The sequence below is a fragment of the Ranitomeya variabilis genome, chromosome 3, assembly GCF_051348905.1.
Source record: "Ranitomeya variabilis isolate aRanVar5 chromosome 3, aRanVar5.hap1, whole genome shotgun sequence".
In the NCBI taxonomy this organism is placed as follows: domain Eukaryota; kingdom Metazoa; phylum Chordata; class Amphibia; order Anura; family Dendrobatidae; genus Ranitomeya; species Ranitomeya variabilis.
This window is the reverse complement of record NC_135234.1, coordinates 776,979,478-777,000,494: the sequence shown is the minus strand read 5'-3', so window position 1 is coordinate 777,000,494 and position 21,017 is coordinate 776,979,478. Positions and strand designations below refer to the sequence as shown.

Below are 21,017 nucleotides of genomic sequence, written 5' to 3'. Positions count from 1 at the left end.
CTCTGTTTTTTCAAAATGTTGTTCGTTTGCATGGTATTCCTGAGAATATCGTTTCTGACAGAGGGACCCAATTCGTGTCTAGATTTTGGCGGGCATTCTGTGCTAGGATGGGCATAGATTTATCTTTTTCGTCCGCTTTCCATCCTCAGACGAATGGCCAGACTGAGCGGATTAATCAGACCCTGGAGACATATCTGAGGTGTTTTGTGTCTGCTGACCAGGATGATTGGGTTGCTTTTTTGCCATTGGCGGAGTTCGCTCTCAATAATCGGGCCAGCTCTGCCACTTTGGTGTCCCCGTTTTTCTGTAATTCGGGGTTTCATCCTCGATTTTCCTCTGGTCAGGTGGAATCTTCGGATTGTCCTGGAGTGGATGCTGTGGTGGAGAGATTGCATCAGATCTGGGGGCAGGTGGTGGACAATTTGAGGTTGTCCCAGGAGAAGACTCAGCTTTTTGCTAACCGCCGTCGTCGTGTTGGTCCTCGTCTTCGTGTTGGGGACTTGGTGTGGTTGTCTTCTCGTTTTGTCCCTATGAGGGTCTCTTCTCCTAAGTTTAAGCCTCGGTTCATCGGCCCGTATAAGATATTGGAGATTCTTAACCCTGTTTCCTTCCGTTTGGACCTCCCTGCATCCTTTTCTATTCATAACGTTTTTCATCGGTCATTATTGCGCAGGTATGAGGTACCGGTTGTGCCTTCCGTTGAACCTCCTGCTCCGGTGTTGGTTGAGGGTGAGTTGGAGTACGTTGTGGAGAAAATCTTAGACTCTCGTGTTTCCAGACGGAGACTCCAGTATCTGGTCAAGTGGAAGGGATACGGCCAGGAGGATAATTCTTGGGTGAATGCATCTGATGTTCATGCCTCTGATCTGGTTCGTGCCTTTCATAGGGCCCATCCTGATCGCCCTGGTGGTTCTGGTGAGGGTTCGGTGCCCCCTCCTTGAGGGGGGGGTACTGTTGTGAATTTGGATTCTGGGCTCCCCCGGTGGCTACTGGTGGAATTGAACTGGTGTCTTCATCTTCTCTGTTCACCTGTTCCCATCAAGATGTGGGAGTCGCTATATAACCTTGCTGCTCTGTTAGTTGCTTGCCGGTCAACAATGTTATCAGAAGCCTCTCTGTGCTTGTTCCTGCTCCTAGACAACTACTAGATAAGTTGGACTCTTGTCCATGTTTGTTTTTGCATTTTTGTTCCAGTTCACAGCTGTAGTTTCGTTACTGTGTCTGGAAAGCTCTTGTGAACAGGAATTTTCACTCTGGTGTTATGAGTTAATGCCAGAGTTTTAAAGTAATTTCTGGATGGTGTTTTGATAGGGTTTTTAGCTGACCATGAAAGTGTCCTTCCTGTCTTCTGCTATGTAGTAAGTGGACCTCAAATTTGCTAAACCTATTTTCATACTACGTTTGTTATTTCATCTTGATTCACCGCCAATACATGTGGGGGGCCTCTGTCTCCTTTCGGGGTATTTCTCTAGAGGTGAGCTAGGACTAATATTTTCCTCTGCTAGTTTTATTTAGTCCTCCGGCTGGTGCTGGGCATCTAGAATCAACGTAGGCATGCTACCCGGCCACTGCTAGTTGTGCGTTAGGTTTAGTTCATGGTCAGCTCAGTTTCCATCTTCCAAGAGCTAGTTCCTATATATGCTGATGCTATGATCTCTTGCCATTGAGATCATGACAGCTGACGCAACACAGGGGCAGAAGTAAATCGGCGCTTAAGCTTCTGAAAGGCAGAAACGGCCTCAGAGGACCAATTAGCTACATCAGCGCCCTTCCTCGTCAAATCGGTCAGGGGTTTAACCACACTGGAGAAGTTGGCAATGAAACGGCGATAAAAATTAGCAAAGCCCAAAAATTTCTGAAGGCTCTTCATGGATGTGGGCTGGATCCAATCATGAATGGCCTGAACCTTAGCCGGATCCATTTCTATAGATGATGGAGAAAAAATGAAGCCCAAAAAAGAAACCTTCTGTACTCCAAAGAGGCACTTAGACCCCTTCACAAACAAGGCATTGTCACGAAGGACCTGAAATACCATCCTAACTTGTTTCACATGAGACTCCCAATCATCTGAAAAATCAAAATATCATCCAAATATACAATCATGAATTTTTCAAGATAATTCCGAAAAATATCATGCATGAAGGACTGAAACACAGATGGGGCATTAGAGAGTCCGAATGGCATCACAAGATACTCAAAATGGCCCTCGGGCGTATTAAACGCAGTTTTCCATTCGTCACCCTGCTTAATACGAACCAGATTATATGCCGCTCGAAGGTCAATCTTAGTAAACCAACTAGCCCCCTTAATTCTGGCAAACAAATCAGAAAGCAAAGGAATTTGACCGTGATCTTATTCAAGAGGCGATAATCAATACAGGGTCTCAAAGAGCCATTCTTCTTGACAACAAAAAAGAAACCTGCTCCCAATGGAGAAGAAGATGGCCGAATATGCCCCTTCTCCAAAGACTCCCTTACATAGCTCCGCATGGCGGCATGTTCAGGCACAGACAGGTTGAAAAGTCGGCCCTTAGGAAACTTACAGCCTGGAATCAAATCAATAGCACAATCACAGTCCATATGCGGTGGAAGGGAACTGGACTTGGGCTCATCGAAAACATCCTGGAAATCTGACAGAAACTCAGGAATTTCAGAAGAGGGTGAGGAGGAAATTGACATCAGAGGAACGTCATCGTGAACCCCCTGACAACCCCAACTAGTCACAGACATAGATTTCCAATCCAACAACGGATTATGTACCTGTAACCATGGAAACCCCAGCACAACAGCATCATGCAAATTATGTTACACCAGGAAGCGACAATCTTCCTGATGGGCTGGCGCCATGCACTTGGTTAACTGTGTCCAAAACTGAGGTTTATTTTTAGCCAATGGTGTAGCATCAATCCCCCTCAAAGGGATAGGACTCCGCAAAGGCTGTAAGGAAAAACCACAACGTCTGGCAAATTCTAAGTCCATTAAATTTAAAGCGGCGCCTGAATCCACAAATGCCATGACAGAGAATGATAGTAATGAGCAGATCAGGGTCACAGATAACAGAAATTTAGGTTGTACAGTACTGATGGTAACAGAACTAGCGATTCTCTTGGCACGCTTAGGGCAATCAGAAATAACATGAGCAGAATCGCCGCAGTAAAAGCACAACCTATTCAGATGTCTGAATCCTTGTCGTTCAGCTCTAGACACAATCCTATCACACTGCATAGGCTCAGGACTCCGCTCGGAAGACAATGCCATAGTGTGCACAACTCTGCGCTCGCGCAAGCGCAGATCAATCTGAATGGCCAGAGACATAGAATCACTCAGACCTGCAGGCGTGGGGAACCCCACCATAACATCTTTAACGGATTCAGAAAGACCCTTTCTAAAGATTGCCGCCAAGGCATCCTCATTCCATTTAGTCAGCACAGACCATTTTCTGAATTTCTGGCAATATGACTCTGCCGCTTCTTGACCCTGACACAGGGCCAAAAGTGTTTTCTCAGCATGCTCTACAGAGTTAGGTTCATCATACAATAACCCAAGCGCCTGAAAAAAGGTGTCTACATTAAGCAAGGCCGGATTCCAAGATTCCAGGGAAAATGCCCAATCCTGCGAAAATGCCCAATCCTGAGAAATGACAATTTTTACCTGCTGGATGGGATCACCAGAGGAACGGGGCTTAAGAGCAAAAAACAGTTTACAGTTATTTTTAAAGCTCAAAAATTTGGACCTGTCCCCGAAGAACAGATCGGGGGTAGGAATTCTAGGCTCTAAAACAGGAGTCTGCACGATATAATCAGAAATACCCTGTACTCTAGCAGCAAGTTGATCCACCCGAGAAGCAAGTCCCTGAACATCCATGTCAACGCCTAACTCCTGAGGCACCCAGAAGTGAAGAGGGAAAAAAACCCACAACAGACTACAGAAAAAAAAATGGCTCAGCACTTTCTTTCCCTTCTTTTGAGATGTGGTTAACTCATTGTTGGCCAGTTGTACTGTTATGAACTGGTGGCCTAGGAGCAGCATGGACGAGCTCTGGAGTAGGTGGCCTCTATACTGACCGCAGACCCTGAACTTAACACATCAACTAGAAGTAGCCATGGGATGTTCCTGTCACTCCCTAGACACCTCGTCACGGCCGGAGGACTAATTACACCTAAAGAAAGAAACAGGAATACTATCTTGCCTCAGAGAAAATTCCCAAAGGAAAGGCAGCCCCCCACAAATATTGACTGTGAGAGGAGAGGGAAATTACAAATGCAGGCTGAAAACAGAATTTAGCAAAGGAGGCTACGCTACCTAGAAAGAAAAGACAGGACAGAGTACTGTGCGGTCAGTATAAAAAATACTACAAAATCCACCACAGAGAATACAAAAATCTCCACACCTAACTAAAGGCATGGAGGGTAACTCTGTGACTCCAGAACTTCCAACTTGGCTGAGTAAATCTTAACACAGACAAAGCTGGACAAGAAAAAACATAGCAATTCACAGAACTATTAAGTCCACCGCATGTGGACTGCAAAAACAGAGCCAGGACATATCTTTGATGATTTGGACAATCCAGAAGGAGAAACCAAGCAGAGATGTGAATCCCTAGAAAACAATGGACAACTGGCACTCACTAAAGGAAGGAGCCAGACTAAATAGCCCCGTCCAAAGTGGAAGCAGCTGATGACTGTTGTGAAGGACAAACAGCAGCACTACCACTTATAACCACCGGAGGGAGCCTAAGAGCAGAACCCACAACAGAATTCACAACAGATGTCCCCATAGTACAATCCACACACACAGTATGATGTCCCCACAGTACATTCCTCACACACAGTATGATGTCCCCACAGTATATTCCCCCCACACAGTATGATGTCCCCACACTACATTCAACACACACAGTATAATGTCCCCCAGTAAATTCCCCCCCACACAGTATGACGTCCCCACACTGTATGATGTCCCCACACTACATTGCACACACACAGTATGATGTCCCCTGTTGTGAATTTGCTTTTTGCTCCCTCTAGTGGTTACTAGTTTTTTGACTCTGGTTTTTCTGTCATTCCTTTTATCCGCACCTGGGTCGTTAGTTAGGGGTGTTGCTATATAAGCTCCCTGGACCTTCAGTTCAATGCCTGGCAACGTAGTTATCAGAGCTAGTCTGCTGTGCTCTTGTCTACTGATCCTGGTTCCAGTTATATCAGCTAAGTCTGCCTTTTGCTTTTTGCTATTTGTTTTGGTTTTGTATTTTTGTCCAGCTTGTTCCAAATCTATATCCTGACCTTTGCTGGAAGCTCTAAGGGGGCTGGTGTTCTCCCCCCGGACCGTTAGACGGTTCGGGGGTTCTTGAATTTCCAGTGTGGATTTTGATAGGGTTTTTGTTGACCATATAAGTTACCTTTCTTTATTCTGCTATCAGTAAGCGGGCCTCTCTGTGCTAAACCTGGTTCATTTCTGTGTTTGTCATTTCCTCTTACCTCACCGTCATTATTTGTGGGGGGCTTCTATCCAGCTTTGGGGTCCCCTTCTCTGGAGGCAAGAAAGGTCTATGTTTTCCTCTACTAGGGGTAGCTAGATTCTCCGGCTGGCGCGTGTCATCTAGAATCAACGTAGGAATGATCCCCGGCTACTTCTAGTGTTGGCGTTAGGAGTAGATATATGGTCAACCCAGTTACCACTGCCCTATGAGCTGGATTTTTGTATTCTGCAGACTTCCACGTTCCTCTGAGACCCTCGCCATTGGGGTCATAACAGTTTGCCAGGCCCCCTATTAAATGTTTAATGCATTGCAGAAGAGGGATTATAAGAAAGAAGATTCTGAGTTTTTTTTTATTTTCTTTTTCCCCCTTACCTCAGAGTGGCTATGCTTGCTGCAGACATGAATGTCCAGACCTTGATTACAAGTGTGGACCAGCTGGCTACTCGTGTGCAGGGCATACAAGACTATGTTATCAGAAATCCTAGGTCAGAACCTAAAATACCGATTCCTGAACTGTTTTCCGGAGACAGGTTTAAGTTTAGGAATTTCGTGAATAATTGTAAATTGTTTTTGTCCCTGAGACCCTGTTCATCTGGAGATTCTGCTCAGCAAGTAAAAATTGTTATTTCGTTCTTACGGGGCGACCCTCAGGATTGGGCTTTTTCGCTGGCGCCAGGAGATCCGGCATTGGCTGATCTTGATGCGTTTTTTCTGGCGCTCGGTTTACTTTATGAGGAACCCAATCTTGAGATTCAGGCAGAAAAGGCCTTGCTGGCTATGTCTCAGGGGCAGGACGAGGCTGAAGTGTATTGCCAAAAATTTCGGAAATGGTCCGTGCTGACACATTGGAACGAGTGTGCACTGGCCGCTAATTTTAGAAATGGCCTTTCTGAAGCCATTAAGAATGTTATGGTGGGTTTTCCCATTCCCACAGGTCTGAATGATACTATGGCACTGGCTATTCAAATTGACCGGCGGTTGCGGGAGCGCAAAACCGCAAATTCCCTCATGGTGTTGTCTGAACAGACACCTAATTCGGTGCAATGTGATAGAAAAACCGCAAATTCCCTCATGGTGTTGTCTGAACAGACACCTGATTTAATGCAATGTGATAGAATCCTGACTAGAAATGAGCGGAAAATTCATAGACGCCGGAATGGCTTGTGCTACTACTGTGGTGATTCTACACATGTTATCTCAGCATGCTCTAAACGTATAGCTAAGGTTGTTAGTCCTGTCACCGTTGGTAATTTGCAACCTAAATTTATTCTGTCTGTAACTTTGATTTGCTCACTGTCATCTTATCCTGTCATGGCGTTTGTAGATTCAGGTGCTGCCCTGAGTCTCATGGATCTCTCATTTGCTAAGCGCTGTGGTTTTACTCTTGAACCATTAGAAAATCCTATTCCTCTTAGGGGTATTGATGCTACACCATTGGCAGCAAATAAACCGCAGTATTGGACACAGGTTACCATGTGCATGACTCCTGAACACCGCGAGGTGATACGTTTCCTGGTTTTACATAAAATGCATGATTTGGTTGTTTTAGGGCTGCCATGGTTACAGACCCATAATCCAGTCCTGGACTGGAAGGCTATGTCAGTCTCAAGTTGGGGCTGTCGTGGTATTCATGGGGATTCCCTGCCTGTGTCTATTGCTTCTTCTACGCCTTCGGAAGTTCCGGAGTATTTGTCTGATTATCAGGATGTCTTCAGTGAGTCTGAGTCCAGTGCACTGCCTCCTCATAGGGACTGTGACTGTGCTATAGATTTGATCCCAGGCAGTAAATTTCCTAAGGGAAGACTGTTTAATCTGTCGGTACCTGAACATACCGCTATGCGTTCATATATCAAGGAGTCTCTGGAGAAAGGACATATTCGTCCGTCTTCTTCCCCTCTTGGTGCGGGATTCTTTTTTGTGGCAAAAAAGGACGGATCTTTGAGACCTTGTATTGATTATCGGCTTTTAAATAAGATCACTGTCAAATTTCAGTATCCTTTACCGCTGTTGTCTGACTTGTTTGCCCGGATTAAGGGTGCCAAGTGGTTCACCAAGATAGACCTTCGTGGTGCGTACAACCTTGTGCGCATTAAGCAAGGTGATGAATGGAAAACCGCATTCAATACGCCCGAAGGTCATTTTGAGTACTTGGTGATGCCTTTTGGGCTCTCCAATGCGCCTTCAGTTTTTCAGTCCTTTATGCATGACATTTTCCGGAAGTATCTGGATAAATTTTTGATTGTTTATCTGGATGATATTTTGTTTTTTTCTGATAATTGGGATTCGCATGTGGAGCAGGTCAGGTTGGTCTTTAAAATTTTGCGTGAAAATTCTTTGTTTGTCAAGGGCTCAAAGTGTCTCTTTGGTGTACAGAAGGTTCCCTTTTTAGGGTTCATTTTTTCCCCTTCTGCTGTGGAGATGGACCCAGTCAAGGTCCGAGCTATTCTTGATTGGACTCAGCCCTCGTCAGTTAAGAGTCTTCAGAAGTTCTTGGGCTTCGCTAACTTCTACCGTCGTTTTATCGCTAATTTTTCTAGCATTGTGAAACCTTTGACGGATATGACCAAGAAGGGCTCCGATGTAGCTAACTGGGCTCCTGCTGCCGTGGAGGCTTTCCAGGAGTTGAAACGCCGGTTTACTTCGGCGCCTGTTTTGTGCCAGCCTGACGTCTCACTTCCCTTTCAGGTTGAGGTGGATGCTTCGGAGATTGGGGCAGGGGCCGTTTTGTCGCAGAGAGGCCCTGGTTGCTCTGTTATGAAACCTTGTGCCTTTTTCTCTAGGAAGTTTTCGCCTGCCGAGCGAAATTATGATGTGGGCAATCGGGAGTTGCTGGCCATGAAATGGGCATTTGAGGAGTGGCGTCATTGGCTCGAGGGTGCTAAGCATCGTGTGGTGGTCTTGACTGATCACAAAAATCTGATGTATCTCGAGTCTGCTAAACGCCTTAATCCGAGACAGGCCCGCTGGTCATTGTTTTTCTCCCGCTTTGATTTTGTTGTCTCGTATTTACCAGGTTCAAAGAATGTGAAGGCCGATGCTCTTTCTAGGAGCTTTGTGCCTGATGCTCCTGGAGTCGCGGATCCTGTTGGTATTCTTAAAGATGGAGTTATCTTGTCAGCTATTTCTCCGGATCTGCGACGTGTGTTGCAGAGGTTTCAGGCTGATAGGCCTGAGTCTTGTCCACCTGACAGACTGTTTGTCCCGGATAAGTGGACCAGCAGAGTAATTTCCGAGGTTCATTCCTCGGTGTTGGCAGGTCACCCGGGAATCTTTGGCACCAGAGATCTGGTGGCCAGGTCCTTTTGGTGGCCTTCCTTGTCAAGGGATGTGCGGTCATTTGTGCAGTCCTGTGGGACTTGTGCTTGAGCTAAGCCTTGCTGTTCTCGTGCCAGCGGTTTGCTCTTGCCCTTGCCTGTCCCGAAGAGACCTTGGACACATATCTCCATGGATTTCATTTCTGATCTTCCGCTATCTCAGGGCATGTCCGTTATCTGGGTGATATGTGATCGCTTCTCCAAGATGGTCCATTTGGTTCCTTTGCCTAAGCTGCCTTCCTCTTCCGATCTGGTTCCTGTGTTTTTCCAGAACGTGGTTCGTTTGCACGGCATCCCTGAGAATATTGTGTCAGACAGAGGATCCCAGTTCGTTTCCAGGTTCTGGCGATCCTTTTGTAGTAGGATGGGCATTGATTTGTCGTTTTCGTCTGCTTTCCATCCTCAGACTAATGGACAGACGGAGCGAACCAATCAGACTTTGGAGGCTTATTTGAGGTGTTTTGTCTCTGCTGATCAGGACGATTGGGTGACATTCTTGCCGTTGGCTGAGTTTGCCCTTAATAATCGGGCTAGTTCCGCCACCTTGGTTTCGCCTTTTTTCTGCAACTCTGGTTTCCATCCTCGCTTTTCTTCGGGGCATGTGGAGCCTTCTGACTGTCCTGGGGTGGATTCTGTGGTGGATAGGTTGCAGCAGATCTGGAATCATGTGGTGGACAATTTGAAGTTGTCACAGGAGAAGGCTCAGCGCTTTGCCAACCGCCGCCGCGGTGTGGGTCCCCGACTACGCGTTGGGGATTTGGTATGGCTTTCTTCCCGCTTTGTTCCTATGAAGGTCTCCTCTCCCAAATTTAAACCTCGTTTTATTGGGCCTTACAAGATATTGGAAATCCTTAATCCTGTATCTTTTCGTCTGGATCTTCCTGTGTCGTTTGCTATTCACAATGTATTTCATAGGTCCTTGTTGCGGCGGTACATTGTGCCTGTAGTTCCTTCTGCTGAGCCTCCTGCTCCGGTGTTGGTTGAGGGCGAGTTGGAGTACGTGGTGGAGAAGATCTTGGATTCTCGCCTCTCCAGGCGGAGGCTTCAGTACCTGGTCAAGTGGAAGGGCTATGGTCAGGAGGATAATTCCTGGGTGGTCGCCTCTGATGTTCATGCGGCCGATTTAGTTCGTGCCTTTCATGCCGCTCGTCCTGATCGCCCTGGTGGTCGTGGTGAGGGTTCGGTGACCCCTCACTAAGGGGGGGGTACTGTTGTGAATTTGCTTTTTGCTCCCTCTAGTGGTTACTAGTTTTTTGACTCTGGTTTTTCTGTCATTCCTTTTATCCGCACCTGGGTCGTTAGTTAGGGGTGTTGCTATATAAGCTCCCTGGACCTTCAGTTCAATGCCTGGCAACGTAGTTATCAGAGCTAGTCTGCTGTGCTCTTGTCTACTTATCCTGGTTCCAGTTATATCAGCTAAGTCTGCCTTTTGCTTTTTGCTATTTGTTTTGGTTTTGTATTTTTGTCCAGCTTGTTCCAAATCTATATCCTGACCTTTGCTGGAAGCTCTAAGGGGGCTGGTGTTCTCCCCCCGGACCGTTAGACGGTTCGGGGGTTCTTGAATTTCCAGTGTGGATTTTGATAGGGTTTTTGTTGACCATATAAGTTACCTTTCTTTATTCTGCTATCAGTAAGCGGGCCTCTCTGTGCTAAACCTGGTTCATTTCTGTGTTTGTCATTTCCTCTTACCTCACCGTCATTATTTGTGGGGGGCTTCTATCCAGCTTTGGGGTCCCCTTCTCTGGAGGCAAGAAAGGTCTATGTTTTCCTCTACTAGGGGTAGCTAGATTCTCCGGCTGGCGCGTGTCATCTAGAATCAACGTAGGAATGATCCCCGGCTACTTCTAGTGTTGGCGTTAGGAGTAGATATATGGTCAACCCAGTTACCACTGCCCTATGAGCTGGATTTTTGTATTCTGCAGACTTCCACGTTCCTCTGAGACCCTCGCCATTGGGGTCATAACAGTCCCCACAGTATATTCCTCACATACAGTATGATGTTCCCACAGTACATTCCTCACACACAGTATGATGTCTCCACAGTACACTCCCCCACACACAGTATGATGTCTCCACAGTACACTCCCCCACTCACAGTATGATGTCTCCACAGTACATTCCTCACACACAGTATGATGTCTCCACAGTACATTCCCCCACACACAGTATGATGTCCCCACAGCACATTCTTTACACACAGTATGATGTCCCCACAGTACATTCTTCACACACAGTATATTCTTCACACACAGTATGATGTCCCCAAAGTACATTCCTCACACACATTATGATGTCCCCACAGTACATTCCTCCACACACAGTATTATGTTCCCACAGTACATTCCCCCACACAGTATGATGTCCTCAAAGTACATTCCTCACATACAGTATGATGTCAGCACAGTAAATTCCTCACATACAGTATGATGTTTCCACAATACATTCCCCCCACACAGTATGATGTCCCCCACTACATTCCTCACACACAGTATAACCACACAGTACATTCCAAACACACAGTATGATGTCCCCAAAGTATATTCCTCACATACAGTATGATGTCTCATCAGTATATTCCTCACACACAGTATGATGTCCCCACAGTACATTCCTCACACACAGTATGATGTCCCCACAGTACATTCTTCACACACAGTATGATGTTCTCACAGTACATTCCCCCACACAGTATGATGTCCTCAAAGTACATTCCCCCACACACAACATAATGTCCTCACAGCACATTCCTCACACACAGTATGATGTCCCCACAGTACATTCCTCACACACAGTATGATGTCCCCACAGTACATTCTTCACACACAGTATGATGTTCTCACAGTACATTCCCCCACACAGTATGATGTCCTCAAAGTACATTCCCTCACACACAACATAATGTCCTCACAGCACATTCCCCACACACAGTATGATGTCACCACAGTACATTCCTCACACACAGTATGATGTCCCCACAGTACATTCCTCACACACAGTATGATGTCCCCACAGTATATTCCTCACATACAGTATGATGCCCCCACAGTATATTCCCCACACAGTATGATGTCCCCACAGTATATTCCCCCACACACAGTATGATGTCTCCACAGTACACTCCCCCACACACAGTAAGATGTCTCCACAGTACATTCCCCCCACACAGTATGATGTCCCCCACTACATTCCTCACACACAGTATGACCACACAGTACATTCCAAATACAGAGTATGATGTCCCCAAAGTATATTCCTCACATACAGTATGATGTCTCATCAGTATATTCCTCACACACAGTATGATGTCCCCACAGCACATTCCTCCACACACAGTATGATGTTCCCACAGTACATTCCCCCACACAGTACGATGTCCTCAAAGTACATTCCTCACATACAGTATGATGTCCCCACAGTATATTCGTCATATACAGTATGATGTCCCCACAGTACACTCTTCACATACAATATGATGTTTCCACAGTACATTTTCCCCACACACAGTATGATGTCCCCACAGTACATTCCTCTACACACAGTATGATGTTCCCACACTACATTCCACACACACAGTCTAATGTCCCACAGTACATCCCACCACGCACAGTATGATGTCCCCATAGTACAATCCACACACACAGTATGATGTCCCCACAGTACATTCCACACAAACAGTATGATGTCCCCACACTACATTCCCCCACACACAGTATAATGTCCCCAGTACATCCCCCCCCACACAGTATGATGTCCTGACAGTAAATTCCCCACACAGTATGATGTCTCCACAGAACATTCCTTACACACAGAATGATGTCCCCACAGTACATTCCCCCACAAACAGTATGATGTCCCCACAATACATTCTTCACACACAGTATGATGTCCTAACAGTACATGGTAACACAAACCCCATCAATATCCCAATAAATACACATGACACCAAAATTTTTGTTGGAAGAAATGGCCGTGGCGTTTTATTTTGAGTTACTTAATAAAATTATATTTTAATCCAATAACCATCAATAAACCATTTGAATAAATAAGTTAATAATACTCCAATTCATCACAATCCACCCGAATTCAACGGGCGATTATCCCAAACGCCTCGCCTTGAAAAGGTGAGGCCCCCCAAAACGCCAAAGCCATTTTTCAATCATAGATTGAAAATCCAAATTCAAAATACCCAAACCCACTTCCGATAATTGAATTAGATCGCCCCTGTACATTCCTGGAATTACTTCTTCTAATTCCACATGCCTGAAAGAAAAACCATCTATTAAATACATACATTTTTCCATGCTTCTGTTAAGTCTTTTCCGGATCTTCTCAAGAAAAATCATGCTGTTGTTAAACCATATGAACCGTGGAACAATTTCTGAAAAAACTATAGAACAATTAAAAAATTCAGTTTTTAAAATAGAAATATCTCTCTTCATCGAAGCAATTAAATTAAGGGTGCTAACTTTACCCAGATCATTACCACCTAAATGCAGTATTATTAAATCAGGCGTAGGCCAGTATTTCTTCAATTAGTTCCCTCCATTGCATTCCGCGCCTACTAAACCAGAAAATTTGAATAAAAGAAGAATTAAAAGAAAGGTTTTTTGAATAGGATCTCACACTTGCCCTTTTTTCTGACCAAAAAACATAGGAATGCCCGATAATCCAGACTGATAGCAAACCTAAAAAGGAACCAAATATTAAGAAATATACAAATCAGGGCGAATATAAAGCTTAAACTTGTTAGATTCCCATCTGCCTATACTCTTTATTCTACCCTCCTGAAGACCCAAACTAGCGGCCTCAGTTGCCGCCCCGATCCGGAAAGAATGAGAAGAAATTTTTTGATCAGATAGATTTAATACTTTCAAACATTTTTTAAGGATAAAATTAAATTGGAAAGTAGTTGCAGGTTCCCCATTAGAGTGAATAAAAAATGGTCCAGCAGTTTTGGGGCGTAATAATGCCCATCTCTTAGCATTGGCAACAGGACAAATCACCCTGTCTTCTATAGAATTTAAACGTATAGATGAACCTCTACCCATCTGGTCTGTCTTTGATTTTTTTATAAATAATATAACATGTGACTTAAAAAACTTAACATCATCAAACGACAAACCAGAAGGAAGAGATTTCTTTTGCGATACTAATTCGCTCACCCGGAGGGCCGCAAAAAAGGCTACAGAGAAGGCTGTAGAGAAAAGACAAGCTTCAAACTCATTAATGCAAACCAAAGAAAGGCATGAGCAGAGATCTTTTAATAATTTAAAAGAAATAGGACGCCGATCATCCGGCTTAAAATACGCTTTTCTAAATCCCTTTAAGAACTGCCGAACCTGAAATATGTCTGACATCGGCCTCACACTTAACATTTTCAAAAAGAAAGATATTCCTGCTACATTTTTTGATAAAGCTGAAAATGATAAGCCTTTCTGTACCAAATGCTCCAAAAAACTAAGCGCTATCCCTACCGTACAATCTCTATAAGGGTGATCCTTGACTAAACAAAAATCCATCCAAAGCTTCCATGCTGCCGAGTAATCGGCCCATGTTCTATTAGCCAAGGATTTAGTAATGAAGTGAGAAATTATTCCAGAATCACATTCCATATCCAACTTGGGCAAAAAACTCTGACCTCCTCCTCTTTCAGGGAATCCTTCTTGAAAAGAAACAGCTGACGATGACAAACATATGCTGCGTTAGTACAATTCTCTTTAGAGCAAGAAATTGCTTTTAACCAAATATTAAACTCTAAGCAAAGAAAAACAACGCGTTTAAGAATCCTAGCTGCCCATTTATTCTTGGATGAAAGAGTATTCAAAGCAAAAGTTACACCCTGGTTAGTAGAAGGAATTAAAATTATCTTGTCCTTCAATAACAATCCCCATAACTGCAAACACAAATATATCGAAAATAAGTCCAAAACCGTCTGGTTATCCAACACCTTGAGCTCCCGCCAGAGAGAAGGCCACTCCTCTGATGACCAACGTGAGGATAGTGATATACCAAATCCAAATTCTCTATCTGAATAAAAATTCAAACCAATATCCTGTGCTGGAACAAAAGAATCCTGCCACATAGTCCTACCATTAAAACTAGATAAAAATCTTAGCCAGATTCTCAAATCACCTTTTAAATCCTTCCCCAGACGTATATGAGATTTAGGGGAAGAATGGCCGGCTGTGGCTTCATACAACCCCCTAGAAAACACCCTACCCATGGGGATAATTCTCAATGCGAAATTCAAAAGTCCCAATAAAGATTGCAACTCTTTTAGTGTGACCTTCTCCAAAATTAAACAGCGGGAAATTGCAGATTGTAGTTTAAACAATTTTTCAGCAGGTAAAGAACAACACATATTATGCGAATCAATCACAATACCTAAGAATTCAATTGACGTACAAGGAGGAACCGTTTTTTCAAAGGCAATTGGAACACCGAACTGGTCACATATTTCCAAGAACCTGTACAGCAAGGACTGACATTTAAGTGACTCAGCCGGGCCAATGAACAGAAAGTCATCGAGATAGTGTAACATGCCTCCTCCAGAGAAATCAAACTCAACTACCCATTGAATAAATTTAGAAAAAGACTCAAAATAAAAGCAAGACAGAGAAAAACCCCATCGGGAGACATCTATCGAAAAAGAATTTATTCTGAAACGAAAAACCTAGAGAATTGAACCCTTCCGGATTAACTGGTAAAATCCTAAATGCAGATTTAATGTCCGATTTTGCCATAAGGGCATCGCGACCAAATTTCCTTAATAAATCTATTGCCACATCAAAAGATGTGTATTGAACCGAACAATTAAAATTGCCCACTTCATCATTTAACGATTCCCCTTTCGGATAGGACAAATGATGTATGAGTCTAAAAGACCCACTGTCTTTTTTAGGAACAACACCTAACGGTGAAATCCTAAAATTTTCAAATGGGGGAGCGTTAAACGGACCAGACACTCTACCTAAATTTAATTCTGTTCCGATTTTTTCTTCTACCACCTCTGGGAATTCAAGTGCAGACGGGAGGTTAGACACCATCTTGCAGCCCGTGCCTGAAAATGGGGGTACGAAAAATCCCTTTAAAAAACCTTCAAAAAGAAGCGAGCTACTCTCCTGATCGGGGTATATTTTTAACCATGGCACCATGTTTCCCAGGTTCACCGGCGTCGTTGCTTTTAGGAAAGGTTTCTCTATTGCCAGGGTGCTGAATACCTTGCATTTGCTTTTTGTAACATTTGGCCATTGGATGACTGCCCCCACAGAAGGAGCACTCATGCCGAAACCTGCAATTCTGAGCCCATTTACATGATGACTCATTATATGCAAAGCACACACCCTTTTTTAACATGGGGCTAGGGGTCTGCCTATGGGATGGAAACCTCTGAGGCATCATTAAAGAAATCCATAATCCGACATCCTTATTACCCCAAGCTAAATTAGGGAACATTGACAGCTTTTGCCTGAAAGCCTCGTCGTAAAGGAGCCAGGCCATACCGCCAAAATTACGGTATGCCTCTAAAATACAATCTAAATGCTGAAAAAGCCCAGAGCAGAGATTGGGATATTTCTCGCCTAAGACAGCAGAATAGATGGAAAAAGCTTGTATCCAGTTATTAAAGGATTTTACTGGATTAGATTTCTTTTTCTCATCTGCTTCATCCTTTTTCTCATACCTATTCTGCTGATCCCTGACAGACGGTAATAAAGAAAATAAATCAATAAATGCTCTGCTCCAAATCTGCTCCTTTACTACAGGACTCAGATGAAAGCCCAGAGGGGACACTTCGCATGTTAATGATTCTTTCAAAAGAATCTCTGGCAGTCCTGGCTTTAAAACAATACCAGAGCTGCCAGAATTCATCTCACTAGTAGAAGATCTATGAGCAGCTGGCAAGGCATTGCTGCCCAAATAATCATCTAGGGCTTCCTTAATTAGTTCTTTCATAGTCAGAGAGTGGACAGACAGAGGGACAGATATATTCTCACCATCTCCGTGACGTCCCAGGTCCTGGGTGGCAGCGGTACTGGCACTCAAGCCTACTCCTGTAGGCGAATGCGAACGCCGATGAAGATGTCCATCTTCCTGGCTGGATGAAGGACCGCTGATCCACGATCTGGCAGCTGCGGCAGCGGCAGATGATGTACCATAACGGGCATTCTCGGCGCTGCCCAGCGATGCGGCGTCCCAGGCTCCCTGGACCGCTGCAGCGCTTGTACGGCTACAGCGGTTAGATAAATCTTCACAGCTCCCCGCTGCGGCTGGAACTAAGATAGGATCTTCTGTTCTTGACGCGCCGGCTCTGACGACAGCATCCGGCGCTGGGGCTTGTGACGTCTGCCGACCGGAGTGAAGCTCCCGCGACGCGCTCCGAGACTTCCGCCTAGTTGAACTCCGACCTCCGGCGCGTCCACTCCTAGAGCGCTCGGGGACGCGCGAAGATGGCGGCACTGGCGAGTATACCACTCTCGCCCTCCGGTTCCTCTTGGGGCTCCGACTTGCTCTCGCAGATAGGGAAACCGAGTCTAAAGGCTGGGAAGGAGGAGGCAACGGTGATGCAGGAGAAGCTGGGACCTGAGGCTCGGTGGTAGGTTTTATAGCCGGTCCCATAGATAAGCAACTCTGCAGCCACTCAGCGCCGCCCTCAGCTTCCGCCCTCCGGATCAGTTGTTGTAGTAGGGAATCCATCAGCTGTCTTCTGTCTTCATCAGGTGACTGAGAGACAGCTGATGGAACAGCTGATTAAATAGGAAAAAATCTTCCCGCACTTTTCATAACAGCCAATCGTAACCCGCAAAAAATTGCGGGAATAAAAACCAGATGAAACCAGCTGGAACCTGCTCACGCAAAGCGCAGCTTACTTCATAACTTAACCCTTTCAAACCAGGCTTTAAAACCTCCATAGAAACCTATTGGAACTTAATACCATTTCCTAAGAATAAACCAGTGTGTGGTTAGCAATATAATAAATCTATAGGGGTGGTGTTCTCATGCGACCCCCCATGTATTCCACAATGGGGGGGGCGTCCATTCCTCCACACACAGTATGATGTTCCCACAGTACATTCCACCACACAGCATGATGTCCTCAAAGTACATTTCTCACATACAGTATGATGTCCCCACAGTATATTCCTCACATACAGTATGATGTTTCCACAGTACATTCCCCCCCCACACAGAATGATGTCCTCACAGTACATTCCCCCACACACAGTATGATGTCTCCACAGTACATTCCTCACACACAGTATGATGTCCCCACAGTACATTCTTCACACACAGTATGATGTTCCCACAGTACATTCCCCCACACAGTATGATGTCCCCACAGTACATTCCTCACACACAGTATGATGTCCCCACAGTACATTCCTCACACACAGTATAATGTCCCCACCGTACATTCCCCACACACAGTGTGATGTCCCCTCAGTACATTCCCCCACACACAGTATGATGTCCCCACAGTACATTCCTCACACACAGTATGATGTCCCCACAGTACATTCCCCCACAGTATGATGTCCCCACAGTACATTCCACACACAGTATGATGTCCCCACCGTACATTCCCCACACACAGTGTGATGTCCCCTCAGTACATTCCCCCACACACAGTATGATGTCCCCACAGTACATTCTTCACACACAGTATGATGTTCCCACAGTACATTCTTTACACACTGTATGATGTCCCCACAGTACATTCCACACACAGTATGATGTCCCCACAGTACATTCCCCCACACACAGTATGATGTCCCCACAGTACATTCCTCACACACAGTATGATGTCCCCACAGTACATTCTTCACACACAGTATGATGTTCCCACAGTACATTCCCCCACACAGTATGATGTCCTCAAAGTACATTCCTCACATACAGTATGATGTTCCCACAGTACATTCCACACACACAGTATGATGTTCCCAGAGTACATTCCCCCACACAGTATGATGTCCTCAAAGTACATTCCTCACATACAGTATGATGTCCCCACAGTACACTCCTCACACACAGTATGATGTCCCCACAGTACATTCCCCACACACAGTATGATGTCCCCACAGTACATTCCCCCACACACAGTATGATGTCCCCACACTACATTCCACACACACAGTCTAATATCCCCCAGTTCATCCCCCCACACACAGTATGATGTCCCCATAGTACATTTCTCACACACAGTATGATGTTCCCACAGTACATTCCCACACACAGTATGATGTCCTCAAAGTACATTCCTCACATACAGTATGATGTTCCCACAGTACATTCCAAACACACAGTATGATGTCCCCACAGTACATTCCTCACACACAGTATGATGTCTCCACAGTACATTCCTCACACACAGTATGATGTCCCCACAGTACATTCCACACAAACAGTATGTCCCCCAGTACATTCCCCCCACACAGTATGATATCCCCACAGTACACTCCTCACATACAGTATAATGTCCCCATAGTACATTCCTCACATACAGTATGATGTCCCCACAGTAAATTCCCCTCACAGTATTGTCTCCACAGTACATTCCTCACACACAGAATGATGTCCCCACAGTGCATTCCTCCACACACAGTATGATGTCCCCACAGTATATCCCCCCCCCCCACACAGTATGATGTCCCCACAGTATATGTCCCCACACAGAGATGTCCACACAGTACTTTCCCCCACACACAGTATGATGTCTCCACAGTATATGTCCCCACACACAGATGTCCACACAGTACTTTCCCCCACACACAGTATGATGTCCCCACAGTATATGTCCCCACACACAGATGTCCACACAGTACTTTCCCCCACACACAGTATGATGTCCCCACAGTACATTCCCCCCACACAGTATGATGTCCCCACTCCCCACAGTACATTCCCCCACACACAGTATGATATCCCCACAATATATTCCTCCACACACAGTATGATGTCCCCACAGTACATTCCCCCCACACAGTATGATGTCCCCACTCCCCACAGTACATTCCCCCACACACAGTATGATGTCCCCACAGTACATTCCTCACACACAGTATGATGTTCCCACCGTACATTCCCCACACGCAGTATGATGTCCCCATAGTATATTCCCCCAAGCAGTATGATGTCCCCCCAGACACACAATATAATGCCCTCACAGTACATTACCACATAGATAGTATGATGCCTCTATGTTCCCTCCCACACACATGTATTTGTGTCTAGAAACATTTCCTGGACAGCTCATCAAATGTAGGAGTCTACGGATGGATTTTGTCTAGTTGGAAGGTTTTGCTACCACTTCTACTAATAATAATGGAGTATTGAATATAATCCTTTAATCAATATATGAGCAAAGCATAGGAATATACCCTTCAGATTATGAAAAACAGAATATCGTCAGGCACGAGGACATGAGGATGGACTAATGGCGCAAATACCAATCCACTTAACTGTAAAATTAACTTTTAGTCATGAAAATTAAAAAACATGAGACAAAAAATAAAAAATCATGGTTGCCTACAGGAGGTATACGCTAGGTAAGTTGATCAGATTAACATCATGGATGTAAAAATCTTATCCAACAATGTATTAGATAAATATAACATTCTAGCTTCCAGGATGTTGAGAACTTTTATCAAGTGTAAAACCCAAGGGAAATAGATCAATAACCAGTCAAGGTCACAATGAGGTAACTATATAATAAGTACATATTAAATACAGGACCCCCATAAACTGGTGTGGCAATAACCCTGAAGGTGCTGTGCAGGCAAGTAGAGTGAAAATGTATCTGTATGAAGGCAAGTGCATCAGATAGTGCTGTCGCTAAAGTGCCAAGCCTCCAGAGCCACCGCGCTGCAAGTAACATCAATACAATAAGGAAATAGTGCTGATGGTAATCGCAGGGTGCAATAAATAAAACAAAAGGAGCATGAGAATAAATGTTAGATTGCTTCTGATTAGCAACACATACGGGTGTATAACAGAAAGAACAGTCATGAGGCATCTCTGCAAACATGAAGCTTACCTAGTGATACCAGAGCCCTGACGCGCGTTTCACCCTACTTCCTCATGGGGGTTTTTGTATGTATTGGAAGAGTTAGTGGGCTTAAATAAATTGTGCTGACCAATAGCCACAAGGAATCTTACATCCAGGTGTATGGAATAAAGTGAAAATCTCGGAGGTCACGTGTGCGGCCCATGGTAAGCCAGTTCCAG

The 21,017-nt window shown here is 44.8% G+C and overlaps 1 protein-coding gene across 1 annotated transcript in view; it reads left to right on the top strand.

Moving 5' to 3' along the window:
* The window catches only part of LOC143817475 (uncharacterized), a 191,074-nt gene that overhangs the window by 164,295 nt on the left and 5,762 nt on the right, over positions 1-21,017 (top strand). The gene's annotated exons all lie outside the window — the stretch shown is intronic.